This window comes from Alosa alosa, chromosome 11 (assembly GCF_017589495.1).
Source record: "Alosa alosa isolate M-15738 ecotype Scorff River chromosome 11, AALO_Geno_1.1, whole genome shotgun sequence".
Classification (NCBI taxonomy): Eukaryota; Metazoa; Chordata; class Actinopteri; order Clupeiformes; family Clupeidae; genus Alosa; species Alosa alosa.
The window spans coordinates 32928952-32947356 of NC_063199.1; positions in this window are offsets into that span (position 1 = coordinate 32928952).

The following is an 18405-nucleotide window of genomic DNA, read 5'->3' on the forward strand; positions in this document are numbered from 1 at the left end:
ACCAACACAACTATGCTACAACTCCAAGTGTTAATAGTAGATACTTCTTCTTGTTCCAGTGATATATTTGGAGGCATGTTGACCATCATGGTCAGGATTTCTGAGTATTCAGGTATTCTGCGGCTAATAACTTCCTTAGTTAGGTGTTGTTGACATAAGCAGTTCTCGTATCTGAACGGTCCTGCTCTGCTTATCTCTAAAGTCTAGGGGTTCATGGTTATCCCATGTGCTATAAAGCTAGCGCAGGTGAGAACAGTGCATTTGAAGATTATTGTGGCTCTGAGCTCTCCCCCCTCTCCAGTGCACACGTCTCTGTTTACACTAATGCATGAGGAGTTGAGTTCAGGTGACTTTATCCTTTCAAAAAAGTCTCATCAAATAAGTTTCATCCAATTACATTGTTCATGCTGGATTTGATCATACCATGTAGGCTGGTAAAGGGCCTAGCATAGGGGCCCGTTATACTGGTTCCACTGGTCGCTTTCACAATCCAGTGATGTTCTGTTTTCTTGTGGTTTGTAGTCTGTGACATACACGTTTGGCCTCAGAAAGCTTAAGGCATGCTTCACTACTTCTCTAATTTCTGACAAGCCTATGTTGATATTTGTCTGATAGTTGTCCTGGTATGAGAATTGGGATGTCTTCTAGTATTTTGTAACTGGTTATAATAAGGGGTGATTGCTTGTTGGTCTGACAACTTTATTTCTGGTTTCGACACTCTCCAGACAGTTCTCCTCGCACTGACCCATGGCAACACCAGTACGGCGCTCACTATGGTCATTATGAGTAACACCAGCATGGCACTCACTATGGTCATTATGAGTAACACCAGTACGGCGCTCACTATGGTCATTATGAGTAAAAATTCTGTGAGTGTGCGGCACTTCCTGTTTTTCTTTTTGAAGTTTCTGTTGTTCTTTAAAGTATATTTTTTGGGCTTTTTGCCTTTATTCCGATGGGACAGTGAAGATAGACAGGAAGTAAGTGGGAGAGAGAGAGAGAGATGGGGTGGGATCGGGATATGACCGCAGGTCGGATTCGAACCTGGGTCCCCGTGGGCACTTGGACTGTTGTTCTTTCACCCACTTTTGTGGTTTGATTAACCTTTGTCCTTCTACAGGTCTACCAAGCCCACCTAAAGGCTCTATTTCATCTTCCCTTTCCATAATCCTCCTCTGGGCCTGGTATCCAGTATCCAAGGTAAACATCGTTGTAAGGGGCCAACTTACCCTTTTCTTGTTTGACCAAAATCTTCTATCTCTGACACTCAGGCAGAGTGGTGCAGTAAGCACATTGTGTCTGTGTAACCGGTGTAACTCCGGGTGGCTGAAAACCCTACTTGAGTTCAGGGGTTTCAGATTGGAATTGCACAGGATTAGGCCATAGAATCCCTTTTACAACAGTCTCCAGTCATAATGTGATCCATTCTGCAGATGTTATAGGGTCTGCCCTGTCCATCCAGACAGGACATGCATAGTCAGCTTACATAGCCCACTCAGTTCAATACAGTCACATTTTGTTTTGTATTTCTTCGGTTTGGGCTCTCCTATGCTGATGGCCACTGTGCTACGAGCTATACGGTATCTAGCTGAACCAAATGTCTCCTTACTTCAGCTTCTTCGGGAGGGTCTGTCATAATGTCAACTTGTCTTAATATGGTTAAGGCTCCCATGATAACAGAGGGCACCTGATCTGGTGGTGCTGCTAATAATATCATTTGTTCTCCCCCTGTTACAGTTACAGTTCCTCTTGGCCTATAGGGGGGTCTGGGAATTCAGGCTCAATTGAGTCTGTATTTGGGGCTGTTCTAGCTGTTTGAGCTGCCACGGGCTCTAATGCCTGAGCTAGAGTGTCTGGCAGTGGAGGTGTGAGGTCGGTTAACAAGGGTGCCGTAGGGGTGCTTGTCACACTACTCTTTGTCTCCTTTTGAATTATAGGGGCCTGAGCCATGGGTTTTCTTAATGCCGTATTTAGTCTTTGGAAGGCTTCTTCTGTGAACGCTACTACTACAAACCTTTTCCCCTGAATTAGTATTACGCTCCTGAGTGCTTCCACTTCCCTGAGTGCTGTTGCATCATAACAGAAAACCCAAATGGTGTGGTTATTGTTGTCCCTGATGCCGTTAATACGGCTTATTGTATTGTTTGCAAGTATTGTACTTGCTGGTTGTGGTTCATTGTCCCATCATCAGCCTCATAAGCCACATGTAGGACGGTGCTAACTTGTGGATCAGTTATGATTTTCTGTGTTACCACTGTTCCCGACTTCAGCCCTATTATTTCGGGTCTCTTTGCTCCATCGTCCTTGCACTGCAGCAGGTACTCCTGCTGAGTGAGACAGTTGGAAGTTTGTGGGGTTAAGGAATGTGCTCCTGTCAGTGCCGAAGTCTAAATCTAAAACACTTCCAAGGATCAACCTGAAATTTCGTGTGGGATTAGACATACTTGCCGGTTGACGGCGCTGCCTCCTATTAACTGGGCTTTGATGGCGGGCTATGGCTTTTCTTATTGCCTGCATGTTAAATGGTCGTGCACGTCATCGGCTTCTTCGGCATGGTCTGAGTCATCCGTCCATTCACTATCTGCAGCTGCATTGTCCATGTCACCCTAGTCTCGGCTGTTTAAAAACTGTTCCTCTTTGTTAAGGGCTTGTAGGCCTAGCGTAGGTGCGCTCTACGGGTTTTATCTGAAGTGCTCTTGTTGCCTGATCGTACCCTATATACTCTCTTTCCAGGTATATTGGGTTTGAGCGCTTAGACTGTATAAGCCTACCCAATACACTCTTTCCGGGTATATTGGGTTCGAGTGCTTAGACTGTATAAGCCTACCCTGTACACTCTTTCTGGGTATGTTGGGTTCCTGCGCTTAGGCTGTGTGATCGTTTCCTATACTCTCGTGGGTATTTGGGTCCGAGCGCTCAGGCTAGTATGGTGACTTATCCGTCTAACTCAATCACTGCCTACACGTTGGGCACCATGTTGCATTTTGTGTCCACTCTGCTGTCTACGGGGCTCCCGTAACACAGTAGAGATCGCTACTCCTGTAGGTGTGGGTGCGCTCGTCTTCGGACTGTGAGGATTTCACAGGGTAAATGAGGAGGTATGCGTTTTGTGGCTACTCTGGTGTCTAAAGGGATTCCCTTTAACACAGTTTAGATCGCTACTCCTGTGTGTAGTTGTCTTCGTACTGTAATAATATCACAGGGTAAAAGAGGAAGTATCTTTCAGAAAGCGCTTTCAGATATAACCTCCGGAGTATATGAGGAGGTTTGTCAAACGGAGGTCCTACCCTTCGGATGATTCAGATATGATGCTAACCTGCGGACCTAATACTGACCTTATACGGACGTATGTGTGAACGACATACACGCACATTACAGAATCTCCGTGTGGTTGTCGAGTGAGGGGTGGGGGCTTGTAGAGTTCACAAGATGTGAGATATGACCTTAGAATATATCGGCCGCTGCCTGTCACAGCTGCTTTTTGTTTACAAAATGTAGCCTATACATTATGTAGGCTAAAGAAGAGAAATCTATTGTGCATAGGCTAATACTTGAAGTAGGCTAGTCACGTAAGTGCGCACTTGAAATTGACCTAGCCTACAGTATTTGTATGTGTGCTTCAAATAAACACATTTATCTGTTTTCAACGTTATGTACCAGAATTAGCTATAGAACCCCAAATCTGGTTTTGCGTTGGAGAGAGAGCATGCACAAACTTTATGGTAGGCTACCAGCCAATTCAGTAGGCTAACTCAAGACTTCAAGATCATACAACGTTTTTAAGCAACAAACAAATTACTAACATTAATAACAGTGAAGTTGTTCGTTTTTCATGGTTTATTTTTTTCCAAAAGCATCCTCTCCCCATGTGTCGCATTTACGTAGGAGCTTGGAACAAAGTTGGGTTTTCTTAGTTTCATTTTCTAGGCATATATGCTCAGCAAATATCAGCGAGCTCAACAGGTCATGAAGGCTATCAATGAACAGAAAACCGTGTTGGCTAACAATTTATTAAATACTCCTGTTATTGTAAAGTCAACGGCGTCGCTGTAGGCTACTGCATTTTCAGCCTTCTGCTCTTGATGATCCAGTCTTCTGAATTCGTTTGTCCTTGCCATGCAGTTGGAGGCTAACGTGTCTCTAACGTTCCCTTCAGGTGTTCTATCAAAATGTTGTATGCCCTCATGGACAGTAGCTCCGTGATGTCTGCATCTTTCCAGGTTGGAGATTTTCTGGACAGCACTATGCCACTCCATCATAACACTGGCATTTAAGTCAGATCTAACCACATGGGCCTTACGAAAGAAACGTCACCAACACCCTCTCACTAGGTGTGAATTTTAACCGCATGTTTTACTCCTCGTTCAGACACAGCACATTTACATAATGTCCGGAGGAAATACTAGGGGGAGTAGTATAAACACCGGGTGAATTCGGACTTCCATATGACCGGTTATGTCGTTCAGATATACGGCCCCACCGTTTAACATCGGCAGAACCTCCGGTCTTACACGTATGTCTGAAAGCGCTTAGTGTGTGTGTCTAATGCGAGGGCCCCTTTTCAACGGGTTTAGGATGTACGTTAAGGTTGACTTGATTGAGAGGTTTTCTCTATCTGAATCAAATTCTCTAATTTGGGGTTTGGGGGCTAAGGAAGGTGGACTACTTCAGAGTCACTTTCTATCTCTTAGTCGCTGTTCCCTATTCCCTTGGTTCGTACTTCAAAATGTGGTTAACTTCACTAAAAGAGGAAGAAATTCAGAGCTGTATTTGCAAGAGTTGTTTGTCATCATGATCTGAGAGAGGTCAGAAACTCACTACAGATGTTCGTCTGCCTGTTCAGATCTGAGAAAATCAATTACCCTATTATTTGGGGATTCTTGTCAAAATTAAATAAAGCTCCTTTTAATGACAGTTCTTGTAACATATAAGAACTTCAATTGACAACAACGGATCTATAACCATTTAGGTCCTATCTCTAAATACACTTGTATTTATCAGACAGATTTCCATATCCTCGCTTGGGTGTGTGATGTGCATTTAGACCACAACGGGTCCTAGACCTTAGTTTCACAAACAATTTTTCACAACAAATAAATTAGCTAACAAAGCCTGTTTGTTTTTTTTGTCTGCCCTGGAGCATACTTTCCTTCCTAAATGCCTGGCTGAGTTCACTACTCCTGTGTATGTCAGTGCGTGCTCAGTATTTTTTTTGCCCATATACAGTGTCTTAGAAAGTAGCCCTCAAACGGACGCCTACTCACCCGGAGCGAAGACAGGAGAGGCAGAAAAATCTGAGAAAACGCTAGACGGTCTTTTTACAAACCCCTAACCAAAGGTTAGGATTTTGACTTTTATTAACTCATTGAGTGCCTTTTCCGTCCCATGCGTTGAGTGCCAAAAACTTAATATTACGTTTTTAGCTTTTTTTTTTTAATTACGAAACTAGACACTCTAACACACCTTATATGTGATTTTGGGAACTCTGTGATGAACGGAAATAAAATATATTATGATTGTGAAACTCATGAAAACGCACAATCTGGCCATTTTATCTGGACATTTTATCATAACTCGGTTGCCGCTTTGGGTCGAATCAGTGACGCATGCACGTCAGGTTAAAACCAGGCCATTTTCGTGGGTCTATCACTAGGTGGCAGTCTCGCCAGGTCTCGCTGATCACTTCCCGGAAAGTTCACACAAGTAAGTAACAGGCAACACTTCATATTTCATGAAAGACGTTATATCTCCATTTCTAGAAAAAAACAGCGATTTTGATGAAAACTAGCCACTATTTAGCTTGGGATTTCTCAGGAACAGAGGCGTGTAGAAATACACGGTTTGCACCCACCGAGAGCTTAAAGTCTCACCTTTTAATCGAGCTATTGTATGTGTTCAAAATTTATCAACAATGGTCTAGATTGCTGGCACTCTAGGACAAAGCTCCCGAAAACAGCTTGGCCTTCAATGAGTTAAATACAAATAAAAAATACAAAGAAAGAAAACTGTTTCTAAGTCTAAAGGCTCAATCCAAAGAAAAATGAAAAGGAAAAAGAAGAACCCTGATGAAGGGGCCGTTCTCTTTTTATACCCCTCTTGGTCAGGCAGGACATGTCCTAGTTTGGTATTCTGCCTTGCCATTAAGTTATGGTTCTGCTTTTTGGTTTTTCTAGTTGCCAGTCAACTTTTGTTTTGCTGACAAACAGTTTCTTACAGCTGGTACATTATGTTCTTACATTCTGTCTTTACATTTTGTTCAAAGCACATTTCATTTAGCATAACACACTTTAAATCTACCACAACCTTTTTATATCTAAGCAAACACATTTTATGTAAATATTAGCAAAACTTTGGAAAAAAGATTTGGACATTTTTTTTTGAGAGACTACAGTCTCACATCAAAAGACAACTCATTGAGTTTTTAAGTCACAGACTAGTCAAATACCATGATTTTGCAACGACTAGGGATCCACTGATTACAAGACGGCAACTAGATTCCTTTAAATTATTTCCCATCCTGTACTATATCAACAGGAACTCAAATGATGGCCTACTCATATCAAAGTCATATTTTCGTGTTTCTGCAGCATTGTTTAATGTGTTCCTTTCGGGGGGAAAACAAACAACCCCTCTCATTAACTCCAACGCAAATTAGGGTCAATAAACGTAATTCATACAGAAATCGCAGGAGTAAATAATAACAAAAAATACCACAAATCAATATGACACTCAATACATAACCACTTTGCCGGTCGTTGACCGTGAAAGATACCTACAAAAGCTTAATTCAATTAATATAAAAATATGTCCCTTCAGTCTCCTGAGTACGAAGTGGTGCAACAACCCCACTCAGTGACCAGAAGTGTCATACGGTCTTCTCTTCTTATGGCTTGTAGCCATAATTTTCTTCTGTCAGGATTTTTTTGAGGACATGGTAGGCAAAAGAAAACTCAGGGGAGGGTTCTTAGCTGTGTGGTTGGTACATGTCTACCGGTTCACTCTGGCTTGTTCCGAGGGAATGTTTTCCCCTCAAAAGGGGCATGGCGCAAACAACCTGCTCTGTGTGACGCGGGTCCGGTTGTAAGTATAGAGGATGAAACCATAGACAGTAAAAGAAATGGACGAACAGACTCTGTCGTTTTCAATGGGAGGGCACTGGCGCCGAATTGAGCGCGTTTTTCAGTTGGCTTTGCCATCGCATTTTCGCAGACTCGCACTTAACTTTGTGACGTTAGCCATCGAACTGAATCTTGTAACTCATATGATAGGTGGTTCACATAGAAATTCTTCTCACACTTCCTTCACCTTCAAAGTCATCAAAGTTTTATTTAGTTTTAAACATTTATTTATGTATTATTAAGTGTGCTTGCAAAGCAGCACACTTATTGTTCTTCTTAAAGGGGTGGTTCAGGATTTTAGACATAGGACCTCATTTCCAAGTAAGCAAGTGTGATATTTATCAGTGGAGACCGTTTTCAACACGTTTCATCCAGTCCTTCTAATTGCAGAGTTAAGCGGGTGCTAGGCTAAGCGCAAGTCAACGGTATGTGCTAGCCTGCCACTAAAGACAGTCTTACCCACTCCAAAGTACACCCGAGGCAAATAAATTATAACGCCAGACTATCGATGTAAATGTCTGTATTGACAGTGTTATTTCTAACGTTATTCTATCCTTGCATTTCAACGATCGCATTACATTTTGAGGGACTAGTTTCTTAGCAGCGGCGGAATTATACTTGCTCCGGTTAGTAGTACTGCGCCGAAATATCAGGTAATATCAGTCCGCCGCTGAGTTGCAAAATGACTACTAACAACTTTAGGGACCAAAGTATAACTATTGCAACGCGATGCAAGGGTAGTTGTATTTCTTACACTATTCTATCAACACAGACATTTACATCGATTGTCTGGAATTTGCCTCAGGTGTACTTTGGAGTGGGTAAGACTGTCTTTAGTGGCAGGCTAGCACATACCGTTGACTTAAGCTAGCCTAGCACCTGCGAACTCTGCAATTAGAAGGACTGGATGAAACGTGCTGAAAACGGTCTCCACTGATAAATATCACACTTGCTTACTTGGAAATAAGGTCTTATGTCCAAAATCCTGAACCACCCTTTAAGTTTTATTTTTCCCGTCTCCCTAATTTTTTGTCAGCTCTAGCGCCTAGGCCCTTTGAGACAGAGACACCGTTCCAACTTTAAATCATCCGGTCAGTACCGGTGTAAGTTGATCGCGAAGATGACGTCAGGTGGGCGTGTCGTTCGTCCGCCATATTGGATTGAACAGAAAGCGAAACTACATTTTCACAGGTCACAAATTTGGTCCGAACGCCACGAAACTTGACGTACATTATCCTTGGAACAAGCCTCACAAAAGTTACCAGAAGGATTTTTGATTTTCAAAAGCGTTTGCCCGTCACAGACAAATGAAATCGGCGGCGAAGCTCCGAAACAGGAAGTCGTCCATATCTCAGGAACACTGTCACATATCGATACCAAATTTTGTGTTTGAACTCGGGACTCCAATGTGAGGGTGCATAAGCTAAAAAAAAAAAAGAAAACATTCCAAAAGTTTCCAGCATTTGGCAAACCACCCACCCGTATTTGGTAACTATTACCTTCCACACTTGCAGTTGTTCTTGTACATCTATCACAATGCCTTCTAAATATGCACAATGTCTCTGGGCAACCTTGCCCAATCATGAAATCCTTGCTCTGCCATGGGATAGTATGGACTTACAAACTGAAATAATAAGGAGAACATTAGCTATTTATTTCTGACGGAGTACAGTTATTTTCACATTCACGGTATTCAAATTAAATTTTTCATTATTGTTAAATATCATGATGGGAGAGTATTATTAAAAATGTTACAAGTATGCAAATGCATATGTTTACGGGCATTTAGGCTTTACTGTGTTGTTTTGTTGTAAAGACATGCAAGGCATTCTGGGCCGTAATGAACAGTGGTCGGCAGCACTCCATAGGATATCCGTATTAATATGAATAGGTGTTTCTGTAAACCTAGGGACAATAAACAGCTATCTCTGTTACAAAAACGAGCTGGTAATCGCTCATTGAAGAGGGAACTATGATAAAAAGATTGTTTTCCTAAAAGCATGGAGTTGACGAAAGAATAAGCAAGCAATGTCACGGTAATGTTAAATAGCCTACATCTGAATGCTAGGTGGCAACTTTGTATTACATTTTACTAGTGTACTTGAAATACGGTGTGAGCTTCACAAGTAAGGAAGGTGCAAATATTATGTAATTTATCATGGAAAATTATTGGAAATGTTATTTCTTGTTTATTCTAATTGCAAACCACACACATCCATTCGTAATCACACATACACTTTTAATACCTTGAAAAGACTCTCATTTCGTTTATTTGATGTTGCCCACCAACACAGCGTTCAGAGCAAAGATTCTAGAACAGAGCTTCAGAGAGACACGTTTTGAGTTTGTGGCCAAGTACCTAAAATATCGGTTTCCATGTGTATGTGCTGGATGGTGTGCTTCCTTTATGAAAGTAAGTGTTTTATAGAATTACAGACATAATGAGTCATGTTGTAGGCCTAGTGGTCCACATAAATGTGCCCCTTCTGTTATCAGAATGCTAAGCGGAGATTTAACATCATTCATTTCTTGTGTGGCTAGAAGCTAGCTAGCTATGTCATAGAGAGGAGATGTTGCTGTAACGTTATGGGATTTATGTTGCTTAGCGTAATGCCATGGTCATTTGATATGAGATGCTTGTACTAGTAACTTCGTCACTCATAACTTTAGGACTCCTATTTTTTTTTTACTAAGAGTAATTCAGGAAGCATTTTAGCCCTAAAAGTAGCGCCTGAATCTGTGACGGCTTAAGCGAGGACTCCTAATAAGACCGATTCACAAACAATGTTTTGTGGTGGTATTTCACCAAAGATTGTTAAGGCGGAGCAAGATACTTCGTCGTAGTTCATGTCTATGGGCGCGAAATGGGGATCGAATCCTGTCTGCATAAAGAGGCGTGTCGATGACGTATTGACGAGCGTAAGTTGCAACCGGCCAACAGCAGTGGCAGAAATAACCTGCGCACACCTGATATAAGGTTGATTTTCTCCAGACTGGATTGCTCAAAAATGCTAAAAATGTACCTGAAATGTTCAGAAGGGTTTGAGGATCATGAAAATGTGCCCGAAATTCACATTCCTAACTCTATAGAACCAAGACCTTAGCATATGTGGTGAAATTCTGAGCTATGCCCATAGACTTCAATGGAGCAGTCGCTGCCTCTGCTCTGCATAAAGGGGGATTTTGACCCCCCTCCCCCCTCGTGCGATCCGGGTTCCCGGAAGTGGCTCCTGATGAAATATCTTGCTCCGCCTTAACAATCTTTGATTTCACGTCGCGATGTTTTGAAATGCGTCTAACAATCACAAGGGAACAATTTTGCATTGTAGGCATAACTAAGGGATGCAGTAACACCACCACCAACAACAAAAACTAGCCTACTCATTGTTTACATGTAGCCTACATTAAATGTAACGTTTCATTGTGAATCAAATTAAAAGATTCTCCTCTTTGCAAACGTTGGCATAGGCATATGGTGACAGATTAATTTAATAATGTTGCTGCGTGAATAACGGTAAGCGCGAATGAAGTGGCCACTTCTTAATGGGACTCACTGTATGGAAGTAGGCTATGTAAAATAGAGATGTTTAAAATAAGATAAAGTTAGGATATGCCCGCTTGACAACGGCAGAGATAACTGGCCTTTGGCCATAGCAACCAAAGATTCTAGAGCGCTACGCTCTAGAATCTTTGATAGCAACCATCCATTTAGAACGACTGGCCTTTATAGCAACCAAGGATCTTAGCTGTGATTCATGTATACAGTATGCATGCAATGTGATGCAAAGTATAGAAAGGTGATGAAATATACAGAGACAGGTCAAGAAATATAGTGCAATGTAAACAGTAGTATACAGTTGATTTACAGAAGGTGGTTTAGAGTAATATGAATTTAATATAAATATGTGCAGTGTATTAGCAGTTATCTCATACAATAGGTAGAATAATGTATGTAGATGTAGCAGTAACATCATAATAGTAGAAATAATAATATAGATATATGCAGTGTATTAACAGAATATAATAAAACAGAATAAATATGGATATTCAATATGACATATATATAACAGATATGTACATAACATACAGCTATGTGCAGTGTGGAAACAGTGTCATTGTAGTGCAGAAACAACATTATAAGAGTAGTAAGAATAAGTCTATGTGCAGGATGAATAGTATGAAGATCAGTAGAATAACTATGTATAAATGTAATTACAGTAGGCCTATGTACATTTGTAAATAAATAGAAAACTATGAGTGAGAGGGATAAATTAATTTTATTTAATCGTAAAAGTAAATTGCATTCAATTAAATTGCAATTAAAAATCTTTCCAGTAGGCTTTAATGTCACGCAAAAAGTACAACCAAACCTGAGCTTGATCAACTAGAACGTCTAAAGAACCACAACTTGAGTGTAGTTTTTTGCTGGGTCCCAGGCCACGTTGGTCTGAGGGGAAATGAGAAAGCGGACAGTGCTGCCAAGCAAGCCCTCAATGAAGAAGTCACAAAATGTCAAATCCCTGCCCCAGACCTTAAACCTATACTGAACTCTTACATCACAGATATGGGATTAAAATGTACCAACAACAAGCAAGGAATGTGAATTTTTTAGCACGTTTTCATGATCCACTGGGTCGTTATGGGCCACACAAAATACGGTGTTGCTAAAATTACTCCTATTGTGGCTATTAGAAACATGCGTTAATGCTACATTGCCACATTCAATGAGTTAAGTAAAATACATTCACACACACACAAAAAACATCACTAATGTTGTGGACATTCCTTTATTCTGAGATACATCAATAGGCTCTCAAAACAATCCCAAACAGACATAAGGTCTTTATAGAGCAAATCCATATAGATTATTTGTCAAATAAACCAGTAAAACAGAATTAGGGGATGGAATATATTAAAATAAATCAGTGAAAAAGTATCCTGACAAACAAGCAGCATTTTAATGCCTTAAGGCCCATTCACACCAAAAACGATAACGATAACTATAAATAAATATCGTTCTCGTTAATATGAATGACGACGTTCACACATAAACTATAACGATAACGACATAAAGAACGATATCGTTGGGGATCACTTTCAGAGCGATTTTCACAACGATAAAATGCTAATAGCCAATCAGAACCCATCGAATTTTAGCCCTCACATTTATTAACACAATGAGAGACTTTGTTTATCGTTGTTCAGTGTGAACGCTTTTATCGTTATGGTTATAGTTATAGTTATCGTTATCGTTCTTGGTGTGAATGGGCCTTTAGTCATATTTCATCATTTCAATTTTTTCTCTAGGTTACCTGATAGCCCAGTTTGAGAGGTGCAAGATGTGTGACATTATTTATTTTTGCAGCCAATCACTGCTGTTGTTTTATTTTATTGATTTGATTTTAGTCATAGAAGCTAAATTCGACACTGAAAGGCACTGTTAGAATGCTTGGATCAAGCCAGGTTCAGCATAGCGTATGTCACTGTCTGCTCACGTTTGTGACCGGACCAGGGCAAGCACACTTTCGCAGTTCCCGCCGGAAATGCAGTCTAGTTATTAATATCATCCTAACAAGTGATATCAAGTCATGTTAATGTTGAAACTACCAGACATGATCATCTTCAAACACAGTCATGGTAAAAACAAAAAAGTTATAGCCTTTGTCTTTCCACTTTTCCGACCTACAGTCAATCAATCGAAAACCTCTGAAATGATTAACGTTAGTGCCGTTTTTTTATTAGGTCTACTTGCCTCTATGCAGAGGCGGACAGAGTACAAAGCTTCATTACTTGAGTAAAAGTACAGATACCCCTTGCTAAATTTTACTCAAGTACAAGTAAAAGTACAACAGTCAGATGTCTACTCAAGTACTGAAGTACTTGTTTTTAAAAGTACTTGAGTATCAAGAGTACAAGAGTAGCCTACATTTTCTAAATATTGCATTACTACTGCCACAGTGCTTACATTTATGTACAGAAACGTCCTACATGGAGTTATGAAAAATGTTAATGTTAATACCTTGGAGATTGTAAAAGGAATTGAAAGTGAAATCAAGTCATTTTCATCTTTTTACCATGTTGCCAGGGATGGGCAGTATTTCTAATACATGTATTTCAAATACGTACAGTATTTCAAATACAAAATACTATTTTGTAATTGAAACACTTGAAGCGAAACCTATCATTAACTTGTTCAGAAAATTGAAATAGTCTGGCGAGGTGGGGCCACGGGTGGGCACATTCCTGGGATGGACCTGCTGCATCTTCATCCATTGTTTCGTCCATGGTTTTGTCTCTTATTTAAATCTGACCATGGAGTTGACTTTGGCGAAAGCTGAAGGTGATTGCTGATAGGCTGTCCCAAACAGTGGTGCCTGCACAATCCAATCACGTTTGAGAGGGAAACAACAAATTGAGGGTTTCCGAGATTTTTTTTTTTAGAAGAAGTAACGGGTACTCACAGTTATGGATAGAAATGTAGTGAAGTAAAGAGTACAATATTTGCCTCTCAAATGTACTTGAGTGAAGTCATGTACTCCCCAAAAATGATACTCGAGTAAAGTACAGATCCCTCAAAATTGTACTCAAGTACTGTACTCAAGTAAATGTACTCCGTTACTGTCCGGCTCTGCCTCTATGTAATGCTTTACCTTCACATACAATGGTATTGTAGGCTACATAGCTTTGTTCATGAGTTTCCGTGCTGGCAGGAGTTAGCTTCTTATCCAAACAATACGGTTATCTCCCTACTGTGCGACAGAAAGACTCATAGGCATAATAGTGTCATATTACGTCAAACGTTAGCTCCCCTACAACCGGACTCGCTAACTACAGTATACTTTTTACGGGAACCTCAACGTTACATATGAGGTAGTTAAGCCTGTTTTGCTTTCTATTGTTTATTGTCTTTCCACACCCCGTTGTATTCCCATACCTTTGCCACCCAAAGTCTGAAACTGGAGAGAATGGAAGCCATTCTCCAAAGTTACCAAACACTAGCTCTGCTCGCTGGAGCAAAAGTGTTTACCAACACAATTCTGGCAAATTCCCTTGGCTGATGACTCCTCGTTGCTAACCACATTCATTACACCCTATGGTCGATACTGCTTTAACAGGCTACCATTTGGAATTTCGTCAGCAGAGAATGTCTGAAATGTTGGAGTGTGCTCTATCATAAAAATGACACCCTCGTCTTTGGTGCAAACAGTGAACAGCATGACGAGCGCCTACATTGAGTCCTGAAACAGCTACAAAAAAAGCCCTAACACAGAATGAAGTCCATGTGAAAGTGTGAATTTGCAAAAGATAACATGATGTTTCTAGGACATAAAGTGACAGCAATTGGCATAGAGCCAGATCCAGACAAGATAAACGCCATAATGAAAATGCCAGATTCAAAATGTCACAGACGTGCGCAGGGTGCTAGGCATGGCCAATTACTTGGCAAAAGTTGTTCCCTATCTTGCACCTCTGAAAGCACTTCTATGTGAGAAGAATGAGTGGACTTGGGGACACCCACAAATACAAGCTTTTCAGCAGCTTAAAGAGGAACTGAGCTCACACCAAGTTCTTGCTCAGTACTCCCCCACCTCTGAAACAAGAGTAGCTGCTGATGCATCCTCATACGGCATCGGCGCCGTTCTCATGCCAAGACCAACAGACGATACATGGAAGCCCACTGCCCGGAGCCTTGCAGACACCCAGAAACGCTATGCACAAATAGAAAAGGAAGCATGGGCTTGTGAACGTCTCTCCTCTTACCTGAAGTTTACGCTTGATCTGAAGTTTACGCTTAGGACAGATCACAAGCCTCTTCTTCCACTGCTGAGCTCCAGGGGACTTGATGAGCTCCCACTGTGGGTAATGAGATTCCTATTACAACTCATGAGATTCACGTACAACATTGAGCATGTACCAGGAAAGTGATTGCTGGCACCCTCTTACATGCACTCATCAAAGATCTACAAACGGAAAAAGAAATGCAGTTAGAAAAAGAGTTTTTGTGGATACCATACTGGCTACATTACCAGCTTCAAAAATTTATCTTCAGAAAGTCTATGATGAACAGCACAATGAGACATGCCAGCGAGTCATCAAATACTGATAGCTTGAGAGATGTGCGGCTGACCCTGGGGTGAGATGTGCGGCTGACCCTGAGGTGAAACTCTTTTGGCAGGGAAAGGGAAAAGAAGCCCTTCACCTTGTGGGTCGCCTCCTGCTGAATGACTGGTCACACCACAGTTTTCATCAAGGGCACCAGGGCATCACAAAGTGTAGAGCACATGCCCAACAAACAGTGTGGTGGCCTGGACTGTCTACAACTAGTGAATGCCTGTGATGCATGTCAAATCAATCAACGACCACACTGTGAGACTCTTCTTCTGACACCAGACAGGCCATGGCAAAGAGTGGCAACTGACTTGTTTGACTGGCAACAACAAACATACTGATTGTAGAATACTTCTCCCGTTATATAGAAGTTGCACGCTTAAGATCTACCATGAGACACTGTAATTGCTGCACTGAAACAAGTCTTTGCAAGACATGAAGTTCCTGACACTGTCAGACAAAGGTCCGCAGTTTGCCTCAGAGGCATTCAAACATTTTGCCACTGACTTTCAGTTTCAACATATACTGTAACAAGCAGCCCTTGTTTCCCACGAGCCAATGGTGAAGGTGAGCGGGTTGTAATACAGTCAAAAGCCTGTGGAGAAAAGGAGGGGATCCGAGCGAAGCTTTGCTTGCATACCGAACTACTCTGGAACATACTCACCTTCTCAGTTACTCATGGGAAGACAGTTGCGTAGAGGTGTTTCTCAGAAGTGGCCCAATCTGAAAAACTTCAGGGAGGCAGACAAAGCAGGAGGGTCATTCCATATCAAAACAGATAAGTGTGATATTGAGGGTATTAAAAACAATTATTTTTTTTCATTTGGTATCGGTCACTATTTCCTTTTCAAATACATCAGTTTATTAATGTTTTCCCACAATTTGAAGTCTCCACAAGAAATGACCATGACAATAATAAGGATAAAACAAGGCGTGTTCATATTTTTGCGTAATTTTCATGCAACTGAAATGGTATGTGGGGTTGCTAGTAGGACCATAAACATCTATGTGGAAATAGCTTAGTATATGGATATTTAGTTTGTAAAGTACCAATATTGTACCAAGTCCCATTCACAGAATAAATGCATGTAGTTACAGGTGTTTTGGGAACACCAAAATAAACATTTATAATAAACAATAGATTTTAGCCCATCCCCCCCTCAGGTTAAACACATCAGCTAGGTGGTGGGGGGCCCCAAATCAAATCAAATTTTTAAAAAATCGCAACTGTATCGAAATCGAGATTCTTCACTTGGTATTGGTATTGAAACAATAATTTTAGTATTGTAACAATAGGAGCTGGGGATGTGTCCCCACCAAAGCTGAGACCAAACCTACGTTACCTGCTTATCAGAAACCCTGACCACCACCAGATCAGGGCGGGTCTCACACTCTCCAGAAAAACTGGATCTTTAGAGTAGATCTAGATTAGAGTTTTAGTTAAACAGATCATAATCTAGAAAAGGAGAATGTTTCTTATCTCCAGAGCTTTAGTTTAACAAGAACTAAGAAGGGATTTATTTTAGGCTTGTGTCGGGACTTTTATCTAAAAGGGGGAGATGTCCTGGAGGGGATTGTTCGGATGGGTTTGTAAAGTAAACAAGGAAGTAACGTTTAACTTGCATGCAAGACCTCCGCATGTGTCATTTATTAGTACACAAACACGTTAATGGTACAATGTACAGATCAGGGCTCAACTGGCAACCACTTTTAACCACTTTTAACCACTTTTAAAAGTTAACATTGAGCCCTTGCACAGAGGCAGTGCAATTTGTCATTAAGATCAATTGTCATGTTTTTCCCCTGTGCCTGTATATCTGCTCTGTGTAATAGCATGTATGTGTGGACAGGAGCTCAAAGGTGTGTTTCATAAAAAAAAAAGCTGTGCTCTGTTCAAACACATGAAGATGTGATATTTCAATGCAGATAAACCAATATATTCATAAATTCCCTTTGAAAGTCTTAGGTAGGTAGACTAACAGAATTGTATTCACTTTCACATGTTAATGTACCCACTGTTAGGTCAGACAGTGAAAGCAAAAACAAAACCATTCCCTCACAGCTGTAATGGCTTGTGAATGAATTCTCCTCATGTCTGACACAACATTCATTCTTTCAGGACATAATGACACAAGAATAGACAGGCTTAATTAAAGTATTAAAGGGGAACATTTGAAGGTTTATAAGAAAAGATTCCAGCTGTGTACTTAATGGTCATTAACCAAAAGCTCAACAGGAGATGTCTTACCACATGTTGAAACTCATAATTAACAGCCGGGTTGTTATGAGCAAAACTGTGCGATTTTAATTGGGAGAGACAGGACTGTTTTTTTAAGATGGAGCAGACAAACTCTGATCAGCGACCTGTGTAAAGGAGCATAACAGTTGAGGTTGAAGTCTGTTGTTTGGGGGAAGGGGAAGGATTTTTTTGTCTCTGTTTTTCCTTTTTAAGGGATACAAAATTACAAAGTCTAATGACTGTTTTTGAATAGAAAGGGATATAGACGACCCTTTATAATGATTCATGACTAAATGAAAACAAATTATTTTCATTAGCCAATTGCCAAACTCTCTACTTATTGTAAGAAAAGAACGGTGTCGTACTGAGTCTTTATTCCAGTAAAAAGCAGTGACGAAGCACATGGAACATATTCCGGACTCTGAACAATAACTTATGTACTGTTTGAAGGCACCTCCTAAAATCTTACTATAAACATGTTAGGCTTCAAAATAGTACAATACAAAATTGTCTGGCAACCTTTGGTAGTGTCTCTGACCCTTTTGCCTGAGATGGTTCTCAATGGCCTGGCCACAACCTTCAACAGGTACCCACCCATTATACTGGTGTGACATGAGTAAATGTTTTATATCTGTACATTTTTAAATTCCAAGAGGCCATAGGTCATCTTAAAACAGCTAAGGGACATTGCTATATACGATACAAAGCAGAGTATGCTGCTTTTGTAGGTATGCTATTGAAAATAGAAACTTTTCACCTTTAAAAATGTATATCATTTTGCATAATCCCTGTGCATTGAAAAGGAGGGATACCAAACACTGAAAGGTTGAGCCGGAGAGGTCTGTGGGGTGTTGGGGGGAAGGGGGCGCAGAGACTGGCACAAATAAGCCTTCATTGAGAGAGAATGGCCCAGGCTTGCCATGTTTGAACTAGTTCTTC